Genomic DNA, 12615 nt, shown 5'->3' with positions numbered 1-12615 from the left:
CAAGCCCACGGTCGTGTGCGCCGCCCCCGAAGGTGCGCGGGGCCTGGACGCCGCCCGACCCGGAGACCAGCAGGGACCCCGAAAACACCCCCAGCCGCGCTTGGCCCCCCCTTCCCCGTGTAAACACTGCGCCTAAAATGGCTGACATCATTGCAGAGCCCCGACTCGGTTGCTGCCTGCTTTCGTTTCCAGCCTGAGCAGCCCTTGGGCTGAGTCCAGCTGCAGTTAACCTCCTGGTTTTACAAGCGCTTTTCCACATTACCTCGGTTTTCCATGATCCGTCCTCACTGGCACGTGAACTTCACCTTGGAAGGGGCAGAGGGGAGGCCGGGGAGGGGGTGTTTTGTTAGGTCAGGGTAGGTTCTGGATGTTGCTTTTATAATTCAGGTGTAAACATGCCCGGTAAAGGTCAGTAGCTCCTACGTGGATGTTGGTGCAAACCCCGCTCTCCAATTCGTACCCCGGGAGGACTCCTTCAAGTTGGTGAGACTTAACCTTTAGCCTGAGAAATTTGCCCCCACACTCGGTAGGCGACGTCCCCTTATTTTAGCAAATCTCCTGCTTCAGCCTTAAGGAAAAGCCAGGAGTGGAACGTTAACGGTAACGTTTCACTTTCCGTGGCTGACAATAATATATGTCCCAAACTAGACTGTAATTGCCGCTGACGAGGAAAAGCCTTCTTTTGGACCAGGCCTCTTGGCTGCGGGCGTTTACCCTGGAGAAAGTTAACTGAAGAAGTTATCTGTTGCTTGGCTCATTTTTTTTATTAGCATTTTTCAATGGAGAGATCATCTTACTTTTACCTTCAAAATGAAACACCCTACACTAATTGTGTACCAATTCTAAGTAATAAAAACCTGTTTGTATGTTTTGGTTTACCGAAAAGGGTAAGAGAAAAATAGACCATTGATAAAGAAACTTTGAGAATATAATAGTCATTTGGATGCCACCCTAATTTTAAATGACTTTTGCCTTGAGCAGTTCCCTAATGGATTAAAAGGTTTTGTTTACCTGTATTGTTTTCCAGAATCCATGGCACACAGTTTGGGTCTTATCAAGAAAATGTTTGGAAAGCCCAGACAGCTCAAGTAGAAAATTATCTCACATCAATGTTTATCAAGGAGCGCTGGTGGTGCATTGGGGTAGCACTCAGCTGAGAACTCAGAGATTTGTGGTTTGAATCCTCAAGCCTGCTCCACAGGACAGAAATGTGGATGCTTCTGGATACAGCTGTGGAAAATCTATGGGCCAGTTCTACTCTGCCTTGTAATGGGACTCTGAATCGGAATTACCTCCACCGTGGGTTTGAATTTTGGTTTTGTGGTTATCTATCATGATGCCAGAAATAAGGTTCATATCAAAAGCTCGGTCACAACTGTTTAAAATCTATAAACAAATATAACACCCCATTTCAAACAGAGAGGGAAGAAGCATCGAATGGTGTTGGCTCAGTCGTTTTGTAGCTGTTCAGCTATAGTGAAGGTGATTTGAAACTCTTTGAACAAAAATAACAATATATCTTAGGACAATTTTCAAATATTTCTGGAACTGACCTTGTTTTCAAAAATTTCTCAGCAGTTTGCCATCTCCAGATTTTGTACCCCTGTAAAAAGTCAGCATTCATCGCTTTCTGTATTATTTTCCATTTATATTCTCCCAGATTCCCATATCCAGAAAAAAGTACTCGGACTAAGTAGTGAAGACCAGCGTCTTCCTTTGTGAGACAAGCTGACACAGATTAATTGGCAGATATAAAACGACTAATTCTTTTTCCTGCTGTAAGCTAAAAAAACTTCAGCAGGTGACAAAATATTGGTCCACCTTAAAAGTAGAATCTTTATAATCAGTCTGTCAATGGGTAAATGAAAATTACTTAATGACAGTCATTTGTGAAGAATTGATCTCTTCAGTCTTTGAGGCTTGGGCAATGATTACATAATCTTTTCTGGCTCACTGCTGGTGACTGGTAAGCACTTCATCTAACTGACTAGGTTTGGGGGTCGAATCAGCCTTAGTGTGTTTTGCTAGGGGCATTTTCTTGGTTAGTCATGTAAGGCTAGATTAGTCCTAAGAGGCCCTGAACAAGAATTTTTAAATATCCTTCAATCCTCTTCTGGACCACAGCATTCTGTGTCTCAACCCCGTAGACCAGGGAATGGGTCCCACTTGTGCTCCGAAGGGGTCCTTCTGCTTTGGTATCCGAGATTCTGGTTTGAAAATGCACATTCCACTCTCTTAGGCCTCAGAAATGTCCATCTTGCCAGTCAGCCTGCTTATATACTGTGCATTCCCGTACTTTTACACTGCTCTTGTCGTTATTTCTTTAACCTGTTTTTCCTCTGCAGGGTGAAAACCCTCCGGAAGCAGTTCCATTGCCCGATTTTTCAATTGTTTTAGTAGTTTATTAATCCCAAGAGCTGTTTTTATCGATGATCTCAGTTAGTTTATTGTTGTACCCCAATGTTGTACCCCAATGAGTACAAGCTCTTAAAGACATACAACAGAGTAAGACCTATGTTTCCTATAGAATAGACATATTTTATGTTGTGGGCAGAAACAAACATTTCCATCACTTAACCTCGAAAAATTGTTATAAAACAAGGCTTCAAAAATTCATGGAAAATTTCCAGTATCTTTTAATTCCATTTCTTCATGAACTCTTTGAAATCCTCTCGTATATGTGCAGATATCATCACACAGCCTGAATGGGTTGGCCCAGAAGTCCCAGTTTTGTTATATAACTACTTGCTCTTGAGCATACATTTTTAGTTTTCCTCTCTGAGATGCGAGGTTAGGGCCAGATGGTTTGTAAGAACTTCTCTAGAAGTTTTAAATTCAAACAAGATGCCAGGATCCTATAATTAGCAAGAATTAAATTATTTCCATTGGGAAAAGTAATAACTACCTCCTCGGCTTAACCAAACAGTTCCTTTTTGATTATGTTAAGTTTGACATGTTAAATCCCTCCATTTCTCTCATATGTTACGTTCCGTGGGCCAAAGAGAAAGGAGTGGGGAAAAGCATGTAATAAACAAATGCTCATTTTCAATGACCACGCTTCTGAGCAGCAGCTGTCAGCTACTCCTTATGTTGAAATACCAACTTAGGAAACCGCTTTCTCAATACCAGGCCCCTGAACAACGCATGCTTGCGTCATAGCTGTCCACACAAGCCATTTTGCTGACGAAGAGTGTTGCCTACTCCAGCTACATTTTTGGTGGGAACCTAAAATGCATGACCATGTATTTACTGAAATATACTTATCTTTAGAGAGACATTAGGAGCATGGTTCTCTTTAACAGAAGTGCAGTTTACTAAGAAGTCTACCACCACTCCCACTTGTCACTCGAATCTGCGGGTATTCAAGGTGACCCCTGTGTGTTAAGAGCAGAACTGTGCTCCACAGGGCTTCTGGAAGCACATTTTCAGTGCATTCTTTTGAAGCACCTTACCCCAACGGCCATTCGATTAGCAGCCTAGCAGTTAACCATTTGTACTATTCAGAAACAGGTTCATAGGGTTTGTAAACTGACCGTTACAATTGGTACAGCCATGATATTTTGAATCCATGAGAGTATCTATCCTAAAGCGAGGGGTTATTGCTGAGAGATAAAACACTATCTCCATGCCTCCCAGGTGCTTTGGCAGGACCTTTCTGCGCAGGCGCTGGAAGGAGTGGGCCTGCTAGAGAGCGGGGTGAGGCTGCCAGGAGGACAGCTCCTGGTCTTTGGTACCCCAGGTTTGCAGTGATTCCATGCCATTTCTTCTTATAATATGTTGCCTTCTTTTGATTTATTCTGAGCACCATACCCAGCAAAATATAAACCAAGGTAACCCATTTAGGGTCTTTTTCAACCAAAGGACATTGTCAACCTTTAACTGCTGCTACCTGTTAAACAACGTAAAAGGATTTATTTGTCAGATCTGAACTTCTGAATGAAGGTATTTTTTGTGTGTGTAAAAGATTATAATCTTAGAACCTACTTTTAAGAAGCTTACGTGTAAGGAATTACTTTCTGGATCTGTTTTAAAGGGTGGGGTAGATGGCACAAAGTTGGAAATTATCAGGTATGGCCCTAGGACATTCAAAAAAAAAATCACCACTTAATAGTGATTATTCCCTTTAGTCAGTATTTATCATATATATTCTTAGTAGCTTTTAAGGGAATAATTTCACTAATGTTACTGACAGTTGACTGAGGGTTATTTTTAAATAATTGCAAACCTCTTAAAGCTTTTTGTAGGAATTCTTTATTTCTCTCCTTATTTGAGGAGAAATCAAATAGGAATGAGCATAAATTGCTTTTATTCTTAAACAGCGAAACTTGAGTCTTTAGTTACAGAATTGAGAAAAATTACCTTGAGATTTAATATTTTCTGATGCTGACAAGCAGTAATTTTATGACTTAAAGCTAGCATGAGTTATAACCATGCCTGAGAAAGAAATTAATGTTGAAATAAAACTAATCGTTTATAATTTTTCCATTTCAAATTTAAACATCTTAGAAATTTACTTGGGAGATTGACGAACAACATTATGGTATCCAGTTATTTCATAATTTGAGATTTTGAAATAAACCTTTTTTGGCACAGTAGAATTTCATACTTTCTCTTTGTTTACAAGCCGTTGACGTAGCTGACTTCCATCTCCCAGTAGTTACAGCAGTGTCTGGTTAGCTTGATTTCAGTGCACTCCTTATCATTTACAACGTAAAGGTCTGCTTCTGCTTTCACGAGAAAACACCAACCTGGATTCCAAACCTGGAGAATGGGCGAGGAGAGACAAGAGCAGTGACTACCAGTTAGGTATCCACGTTGGTTTTGTGTATAGCAGTAGAGCTCGTGCTCAAAGCACGATTTGTTCCCTGCAGAGGGACAGGTATCCCTATGTTAACAATTGGACTTTGGGGGATAGTATTATTAGTTTTGTATGCTACTCAGTGACCCTGTACGACAGAGTACAACTGACCCACAAGGTGTCATAGATTGTGATAGTTACGGAAATAGATTGCCAGGAACCAGTGACCTTTCGCTGAGCAGCCGAATGCTGCGTCATTGTACCGGGAATAAGTTAATTAGGCATCAGACTATGATGGAAACCATCAGTTTAGCTTACTTTTCAATCTGGATAGATGCTGTATCACAACATACCACATTTCAATTACTGTACACTCTTGTTAGAGTACATTTGAGGTTTTCTCACCAATTCTGCATTTTAAGTGCAACTAACCCTATTTGCCTTTAATAAGAATATGTGATCATTAATTGGATGACATAAAAGTATGACATATGCGGGGCTTCAAAAGTGTGGGAAAATCTTCATCTTTTAATGCTATTTAAATCTACTGTGACACCCACAAATATAAAGAACAGTTCTATTTCTGCCTATAAATATGAATCATTTAAGAAAATAATCCCTTTTTCCTTATGTCATAAAATTGTTCATGTGGACTGACGAGCAATCTTTTTTTTTTCTGACTTGCAATCTTGTAGAAATCTAAGGAGAAAACAAAATTCAGATACTGAATTAAAGTAGTGAGAAAATGTAAACAAATCTCTCTTTGTTTGGAAACATTGCAAATATTTCTGAATTGTTAGCATCTCTACCAGGGATTTTATGCTTTAGATGCTGTTGGTAGCTCTCATATAGTTAGCCCCAATTCATGGTAACTCGGGAGACCATTGTGATCCTTACGGTTTTCAGAAAATTACCAAGGCTTTCTTCCTAGCCCTTAGTCTGGAAACTTCAGTGAGAGCTCTTCATGGTGTTGTAACCAGTATCGCTGATAATTTCCCAAACTGCCCATACCACTGCTAGTGGGCTAGATGTTGGGGGTTGCTCACTGACGGGTGGGTGGTTCAAACCCACCAACCACTCCGGAGGAGAAAAATGAGGCTGCCTGTTCCCTTAAAGAGTTACAGTCCTGGGAAGCTTCTATAGAGACACTGAGTTGGAATCGACTCAATGACGATGAGTTTGGTTTGATTTTTGATGATATTACTATTAGATCAATATTGCACAAAACCATTTTTGTGATTCTTGGCCTACCGTCGGTGGGGGGGAAAGAGAAGGACATTTATTTCAGTAGACCTTAAAAGGAGAAGTGGGTTTTTGTTTGTTTTTAAATTGTCATGGTAATACAAAGTTATTTCAGCTTCTGTTTTCCTAGGTAATGCATATGGTGATGGCATTAATAACCATAGCTGTAGTTCATGGAATGTGTATGTTTGTGTGTACACCATATGCAGCAGATCGCTGCTTGGCACAAAGTAAAAATGTTCAATAAACTAACTATTGTTAATTAAAGTCCCTTGCCATCTGCCTGTATGTGTGTGTGCGTGTACATACACAGAGACATACACACATACATTCATTTAATCCTCGCCACGATCCTGAAGTCACTACACTGCCATCAGGCCAATTCCAAGTTATAATGAGCTTACAGGATGGGGTAGAACTGTGGGCTCCTGAGATTAATTCTTTACAAGAGTAGAAAGCCTCATCTTTCTCCTGTGGTGCCGCTGGTGGCTTTGAACTGCTGACTTTGCAGTTAGCAGCCCAGCGCATAACCACTGCACCACCAGGGCTCCAATTCCGAAGATGGAAGGGTCACGATGCCACTTATCCAGCCACGGTGCATACTCCAGGACTTTCACTTTTCTTCATCTGTGTGCCAGTTTTGTCTTTGACTCTGGTGGAATTGTGCCTTTTTCAGCTTCTTTGTTTACTATCATCTAATGGAACCTGACTACAAGATCAACAGTTCCCAAGCCACCAGTTTTCAGGAGAAAGACTCGGCTTTCTACTCCCATCCAGGTTTATATCCTCAAACTACCCACGAGGGCAGTTCTGCTCAGTCCCTTAGCCTTGCTATACTACAGCACTGACTCAGGGGCATTGAGTATTTGAGCAGGAGCCCCATTGTGTGTTCAGATACCATTTGAGTTTTCTCAGCATTAAAACCAGGTGTATGCAGCTTTGCCCTCAGGCAGTGTTTGGGGTGGGGGTGGGGGGCTTCAAAAGTTCATAGAAATATGATGATTTTTTTTTTTTTGAAATCTCTTTGTAGATTACAAGTCCTGGGTAAGCTCAGGGAAGAGCAGTCTTGCACCCAGAGTTGCCCTTGCGTGGGCGTGTTTAATGATTTACCCAGAGGAGCCACGTGTTATGTAAAAGTTGGTATCTTGACTGCTATGGTTCAGAGCTGCCTATTCTAGGGTCATTTAGAACCAGAACCATTGCTGCCCATTTTTAGGTCTGCAATTGTGAATACATTCCAATCGTGGCCTTTCCCTGGCTGCTGTAGTCCCCTCTGTGATGGAGATGAATCCATCTTCCACCAGTCACATTTCCGTGATAATTCCCTTTGCTTTCTACTGTCCACAATTGTCCCTTGGCCATGAATTCATTTGGACTCCATGCTAATGGCATATGTCCTCCAGTGATGATGTCTTAGGCCTGTTAACGATGTAATAAAATGGTCCCTGTAGAATGTTGGGAGCGGGGAGGGAGGGGAAAAATGAGGACCTAATGTCGGGGGTTTAAGTGGAGAGAAAATGTTTTGAGAAACGATGTACAAATGCGCTTTACACAATGGATGTGTGTATGGATTGGGATAACAGTTGTATGAGCCCCTAATAAAATGTTAAAAAAGAAAAGAAGAAATTGAGCCAAAAAAAAAAAAAAGAATGTTGGCAGCAATTGGCCTGCTAACTGCAAGTCAGCAATCGGAAGCTGCCAGCTGCTCCTTGGGAGAAAGATGGCCGTTCTCGCCTGGCCGGTAGGAATGCTGTGAGTCAGGATTGATTTAATGACAGCGAATTTTCTTCGTTTTTGTGTTTTATAGATTGTTAAAGAGTCCGCTCCCACCTCCCTAAGATAGGCTTCCTTTAAAAACGTTTATTTGGGGGTGGTTATCATACATTTAGGGTGAGGAGAGGCTCTCCGGCAGTCTCGGTCCTTTTTAGGTGTTCATTTCTGTGGACTTTGGCGAGTCGTGTTTACAACACGGCCAGTTTTCCCAACTGCCAATACATTCTATGTGCCCCTTTTGTAGCCAGTTATGGACCCCACCCCAGTCTCTAGCAACTGCCGAGTTTCTTCTGTTACAGTTAATGCACATTCCAGGATGTCAGAAGTATTACTGTGCAAGGACCTTTGAATCAGCCCCAACTCTCAGGGACTCTGGGCTTACTGCAGTACAAATCATTACAAGTCACTCCAGGAGTGTGGGTGGTGAGTTTGAGCCTCCGTTCAGACCAGTGCTTATCCGAGGACAGTACCAGGACTCCTGAACATGCTTTGTGAGTTGGGGAGGGGGCAGAAGCACGTTGCTTTGGGCTTATAGTTGTATTTGGATTATTTCCCTCTTCGTTTGTTGATTTTTGAACTAGGACTTGTTTGGAACAGGTCTTTGGTTCCTGCCAGGTTTTCTCTGGGCGGGTTCCTTTTGGTGTGCTGCTGCTGCGATGGCATTTGTTCTTTGTGAAAGAATGCTCTGTCATTTAAAGAATGAAAGCAGTCCCGCATCTCAGAAAATCCAGAACTCAGGACTATAAAGAGCAAACTGAATAGCCTGTTAAAATTCAAGCAAAACAGAACCAGGAAGCTCTTCTTGAGGGCTCACCAAAGTACTGCAGGGGAAAAGAATTTCTTCAAAGCTTAACTGCAGAAGGTCTGGGAATTTACAAGAAAAAAATTCTGAATGGTTGATATTTACAAAATCCTGTTTCCATGGACAAATGACAGTAGAGAGAATTCTTAATAAACTCCAACCTCCACCCCACCCCTGCTAATATTTGAGCCATTTAACAGCTCAGTTTATGCTGTCTCTCTCTAGGGCCTACCTTGGTGATTGATTTACCTGTGAGCTTGCTGGGAAAGTGGGAGGAGGGGTGCCTGCGGGGATCCGGAGGGGAGCTGGCCCACTGACTTTTGAAGGTCAGCTCAGAATAAGAGGGAAATGGGAGGAACAATAATGAAGCAGAACCCTTTGTGTATGTCGAGCCCCCCTCACGGGGAAAGCGATTTAGATTGGTTACGTTATAAACTTAAAATTCTTAGAAGAAAACATCCGTGATAGCTAGAAATGAAGTTCAAGGTTGAAAACCAAGCAACATTATAGAAAAGGGATTTTGGAATATGTGGTTTCCATGTAGGGAAGAAAAAAATCCAGAGAACTGCTGAGAGCGAGATGTTTTTAGAAAATAACGATTTATGTTTTGGAAATGCAGGATCTACTTTAAAAAGTGCAGTCTGCTTCTGAAGGTTTAATAGCTCACGATACTTTGAGTGGAGTAAACTGTATTTGCTTTTCTGTTTTTCTGAGTTCTTTGTTTTTGTAATTCAATTTCCAACCCTGAGAACAACTTTCCTCTTTAGTATATTGCTTGTTAAAGCATTTTTTGTTGCATTTGCTGTAATTGAAATCGTATAGCTGATAACTTTGAAAAATTTTTCAGAGCTTCTTGATCCAAATAAAGAAGGCTCAAGTAATAAGTGCATAAGAATGTGAAATGAGCTGTCGTTTGGGATCAGGATAAAAGTAGTGTGAAGTCCATCGTTTTTACCTGAGTTGGGTTTGTAATTGAAACACCTTTGGCTCGGCGCATCGCTGGGAAGACCATGCAGCAGCCAAACGTCTTGCTCACCGGTACACCAGGGGTTGGAAAAACCACACTGGCAAAGAACATGCATCAAGATCAGGACTGAAATACATTAATGTGGATGATTTAGCTAAAGCAGGGCAGTTGTCTGATGGCTATGATGAAGAGTATGGCTGTCCCGTTTTAGATGAAGATAGAGTAGTTGATGAGTTAGAAAACCAAGTGAAAGAAGGTGGAATTATTATTGATTACCATGGTTGTGATTTCTTCCCTGAACGCTGGTTTCATGTCGTTTTTGTGCTGAGAACAGATAGCAGTGTATTGTACAAAAGGCTTGAAACAAGGGGTTATAATGAGAAGAAACTGCAAGAGACTATTCAGTGTGAGATTTTCCAAGTTCTCTGTGAGGAAGCCCTGGCCTCCTACAAGGAAGAAATAGTACGTCAGCTATCTAGCAACCAACCGGAAGATCTGGAGAGTAATGTAAACCAGATGTTAAAATGGATTGCACAGTGGATGAAAGATCACCGCTTTTGACCGTCAAGACTAGCCACATGATCGTCACTTACTGAGCTCTCTCTGCCCATCATAGAAATGGTCCAAGTATCAGGAACAGTTTCATATTAAAAGTATCACAGGACTAGCAAACAGGAAGTATCAACGGTTTATGCCTGGGCTCTTTTTTTCTCCATGAGAAAGCAAAACCATTTGAAATATAATGAGTGTAACATGATTTAGGGTTGAGGGTAAAGATTGTCATTGTTTAATGCTTTACCTGTTAAAGGATAAATGAATCTAAGTGAGTGGATATCTGATGAATTTATTACAAAAGAAAATTAAGGTGATCTTTTAAAATAAAACTTCTAACTTAAAAAAAAAAGAAACACCTTTATTGAAGCAATAGGGAATTAAAGTGCCCTAATTCTGAACTAACTGAAACACAAAAACAGAATTTATCCTTCATTTTGCTTAAAACATAAAGTAATTCTACTTTATTGCAGGATAAGATTTATTTGAAACCATTAGTAAAGTGTGAGTGTGCAAATGCTTTTGAAAGAAGAGTGTTTCTCTCGTGTTGCGATGTGATTAGAGATAGTGCTGTGTTGTACTTCAGTGTCTTCATTTATAAACTGGGTGAATACTTTAGGCTTTAGAAAGATTAATGAGATGATAATTGTGCAAGACCTGTGGGAATTCTGCCTTATTGGTATAATTTAGGTGAACCAGTTTTATGGCAGGTAGTACGTGGAGACTTGTTTTAAATTAGGCCAGGTAAATTATAAAAGGCATTTTTAGTGAGTTAAGTTTGTGATGGAAGCACCTTTAGTGAGGAGCTCTTGCTCATGGGTTATTTTTCTTTTTGTTGTTTTTTGGTTATGAAATAATTCAGGTATATAAAAGTATGACGAATACAAGTGTATGGTCCTGTTTCACGTTTTGAAACGATTCAGTATGTACTGGTGGTTGCTTATTGGATTGCTAGTTTGAAACCACCAGCCTCGCTCTGCGGGGCTGTCAACTCCTGTGAGAACTCACACTCTTGGAAGCTGACGGGCAGGTTGGATCTGTGAATCAGCAGCAAGTCGATGGTCGTGAGTTTGAGTACTGAGTGAGTCCTTGGGGAATAAGATTGGATTATTGGCGGGATTGTGGGGCCACACATTCAAAGCGGCACAATCACCTTTGATCAGGGTCCTTTGCTCAAATCCTGTGGACAAAAAAATGTAATTTCTATGCAACAGACATGCTGCTCTTGTTTTGTTGTTGTTGTTTGTGTAATGTTGTTGTTGTTGTTGTTGGTGCTTTTTAAGAGAGATTACATTTCTACCAGGACTTCAACCTGTAATTTTCCCATCTGGTTATTGATCCCATTCACCCCAATTTAAAAAAAAATGGATCTGTTCTAGTTTTGCTTCCTTGCCACAGCTGAACCCGGAAGAACCAGTTCAAAAGCCTGTTTTAAAGTGATAGTTGTAATTGCATGTTCTTTTACAGGGATCTGCCCGTGCTCTTTGGCTGTTAATTTATGTGCTGTTTCAAGAGAACTTGCCAAACAGAGTGGGTGTGGGTACACATTTGGTTGTCTTAATAGCTGATCTTAGATATTTCAGAAATGATCATTTCCATTTCTCTATTCTGCCTCCACCCTAAAGTTAATTGTGACAGAAACCATTTCTTATTTCCTCACATCTATGAGGCTCAACAGAATATGTATGCTTGATCCTTTCAGTTTTATTCCTGGGAGTCCTGTAACGTTTCTTCACAGAGGTGACATAACATCTGATGAGTACTTGTAGGTTTATTTTAATTAAGTATTGCTTTGTAGTAAGAATGCTCAGTAATTTGACATTCATTGTCGGTTAGGGCAACTCCAGCAGAGTCTAACTATATATAGTGCCCTCACAATTTTCTGGTCCTTGGTATCATGAGAGTAAGTGAAAAATTATTGCCATAAAATCATTAAAATGTTTATAAGGAAAAATAGCAATGCACACACCTCTTATTTCTGAACATAATGTCCACTTAGGTCTAAACACATCTGGAGGCAGCCTTCCCTCTCTCACCGTCCCCGAAGCCTGCAACACTTTCCATTTACGTCTGTTCAAACGACTGGGGCATTTGCCAGGGATTCAAGCCACGTTCTTTAAGTTTGGGGAATGAAAAGCAATCTGAAGGGGCAAACTTCAGGGCAGTTGTAGGATGGATCGATGGATGGGGTAAGATTTCCCAACGCCGTTTTTTAAAAAAATCATTTTTATTGGGGACTCGTGCAGTTCATCACAATTCACGCATCCATCCATTGTGCCAAGCACATTTGTGCATTTGTTGCCATCTTCATTCTCAAAACATTTTCTTCTCCTGGAGTCCTTGGTATCAGCTCCTCCTTTTCCCCCACCCTCCCCCATCCTCCCTCAAGAACCCGTGATAATTTATAAATTATTATTTTTTCATGCCTTACACTGTATGATAGCTCCCTTCACCCACTTTTCTGTTGTCATCATTTTTGTT

The 12615-nt window shown here is 40.9% G+C and overlaps 1 pseudogene; it reads left to right on the top strand.

The window, feature by feature from the left end:
* Positions 1-9625: 9625 nt before the first annotated feature.
* On the top strand, positions 9626-10267 carry LOC101661767 (annotated as a pseudogene).
* The last annotated feature ends 2348 nt before the right edge of the window (positions 10268-12615 follow it).

This window comes from Echinops telfairi, unplaced genomic scaffold, assembly GCF_000313985.2.
Source record: "Echinops telfairi isolate 266 unplaced genomic scaffold, ASM31398v2 ScPeMD7_24;HRSCAF=84, whole genome shotgun sequence".
Taxonomy (NCBI): Eukaryota; Metazoa; Chordata; class Mammalia; order Afrosoricida; family Tenrecidae; genus Echinops; species Echinops telfairi.
Note: the sequence above shows the minus strand (reverse complement) of the source record. Positions and strands in the feature narration are given on the sequence as shown.